The following is a 2,484-nucleotide window of genomic DNA, read 5'->3' as shown; positions in this document are numbered from 1 at the left end:
CTAAAACCATTGGATATATGTGAATTTCCTTTTGGATCTAAGCAAAAAGAAGTTTGTCTCAACCCATACCACTATAAGAGAGTGGAGAGTCCAGTCTTACCTCCAGTATTAGTGCCTCGTCACAATGAATTCAATCCACAAATAGCCTTCTGCTTCAGTTTAGGAATCTAAACCACAGTGAGCCACATATGCCACAAAATGCTACATTTCCAGATTCTTTCGACCAGCCCAACAACACTCCTTTTCCTTGGTCATCAAACAGCCCATATCCCCCTTCCCCTGCAAGCAGCACATATCCCAACTCCCCCGCAAGTTCTGGTCCAGGAAGTCCATTTCAGCTCCCAGCTGATACTCCTCCTCCTGCTTGTATGCCACCCGATGATCAGTTGGGTCAGGATAATTCCCAGCCTATGGATACAAGCAATATGATTCCTCAGACTATGCCCAGTATATCTAGCAGAGATGTTCAGCCTGTTGCCTATGAAGAGCCCAAACACTGGTGTTCAATTGTCGACTATGAGCTGAACAATCATGTTGGGGAAGCTTTTCATGCATCTTCTACCAGTGTATTAGTAGATGGATTCACAGATCCTTCAAATAACAAAAGTCGATTTTGCTTGGCGTTGTTGTCAAATGTTAACCGTAATTCAACGATTGAAAACACTAGAAGACACATTGGAAAAGGTGTTCATCTGTACTATGTTGGTGGGGAGGTATATGTGGAGTGCCTCAGTGACAGCAGCATATTTGTACAGAGTAGGAACTGCAACTTTCACCATGGCTTTCATCCTGCTACCATCTGTAAGATTCCCAGCAGCTGTAGCCTCAAAATTTTCAACAATCAGGAATTTGCACAGCTTCTGGCTCAGTCTGTCAACCATGGGTTTGAGGCAGTGTATGAGCTCACCAAAATGTGCACCATTCGAATGAGTTTTGTCAAGGGCTGGGGAGCAGAATATCACCGACAGGATGTTACCAGCACCCCATGTTGGATTGAGATTCATCTTCATGGTCCTCTTCAATGACTGGATAAAGTGCTCACTCAGATGGGCTCCCCTCTTAACCCTATATCTTCTGTTTCATAGTGCAGAAATATTCATTGTATTATCAGTGGAGTTGTTTAATTTTAGAAAAACTTTCAGTACAGATACTGTGAGCTTACATGGAAAACGGGTAATTACAGTGTATTTTTTTCCTACATAATTGTGACCAATGCATTTGTATTTTGTGATTAATCTACATTTATTTGTATTCATATTCATTTGATTAATTTTAAAAGTGTTGTGAAAGATGCGGTTAGTATTATACCCCAGTTCAGGAGTTTGGGATTAACCTTAAACTGGAATATACTTTTTTTTTTTGCCCATTGTCCTATCATCTTTTTTTTATTTGTTAAAAAAATTTTTAAACAACTATATCATGTGAAGAAAAATGATAATAGTGTATAAAAAGATATACCGTGGTCTTCTTTCCTACCCTTTATTCTCCAGATTCTGTACTTTTACTTATTTCATTGTCCTGCCAACTTTAAAAAAAAGTATAATTCATTGTTTTACACGCACATGTTTGAGGCTCAAAGGAAATTTAAAAAAATACAGTTTCTTGGAAGAAACACTATCAACTGCTCAAATAAGTAGTGTTCAATAAATGCAATGAATACTTTTCTAGATGAAATCATACAGTTAATATTTAATACATCTAAATATCTGTAATGTGATTTCACGTAATCTTTTTTTTCAGGTAAAAAGAGTAATAGACCTTTTTATAAAACCTTTTCTTTTTAAAAAAAGAATTACTGTAGCAACAGATCTCTTGTGTATGTAATTTACTCAAATCTGTAGTAAGTACTACTTTATAGCTAGTGTGATGCATGCATGGCCTTGTTCATCTGTATTTGATACTTTTGGCTATTGTTGCAGGAACTTTTAATGTTGATATGCATTAATTTTTTGTTTTGCATTTCTATGGGTTACAGATTTTAGCATAAACTTTGTTGAAACACACTCAAGTGACTTGGACTTAGCTGCTTGTTCTTACTTCCATGGTATCTTTTTTGTGTGTGTGTGTGTGTGTGTGTGTGTGTTAACAAAACACAGCAATTTTTATAGATTACACTGTAGAAAGTTACTCTTCTAGCTTTTTTTTTCTTTTTCAGTCTAGAACTAGAAGACTTATTTTTTTAGCTCCAGTTTAAGGTGTCTTTTAAATTCCTTATAGTTTTATGGATACTATATGTGAGAAAGAAGTGCTTAAGCTCATTGTTTTACTGTCATCTGTCTCCCAAAAAGACTCCTGAAGCTGTACGAGTCCTTTTAGTAGGGCTATGAGCACGAGACTGCTGGTTTGATACTTCAGTGGATCAACAGTAGTTGTTGGCATAGCTGATTTTCAGGCATTTACATATTAAAGAATGAAGACTATTCTCTCCATTACCACGCACACCAAATATTTAGCGCCTACATGGATGCTAAAGCTGAGGAAAAT

The 2,484-nt window shown here is 36.8% G+C and overlaps 1 pseudogene; it reads left to right on the top strand.

The window, feature by feature from the left end:
* LOC102850821 lies at positions 1-1,085 on the top strand (annotated as a pseudogene).
* Positions 1,086-2,484: the final 1,399 nt, after the last annotated feature.

The sequence above is a fragment of the Elephantulus edwardii genome, unplaced genomic scaffold, assembly GCF_000299155.1.
Source record: "Elephantulus edwardii isolate Elephantulus edwardi_28Jun2011 unplaced genomic scaffold, EleEdw1.0 scaffold00042, whole genome shotgun sequence".
In the NCBI taxonomy this organism is placed as follows: Eukaryota; Metazoa; Chordata; class Mammalia; order Macroscelidea; family Macroscelididae; genus Elephantulus; species Elephantulus edwardii.
Note: the sequence above shows the minus strand (reverse complement) of the source record. Positions and strands in the feature narration are given on the sequence as shown.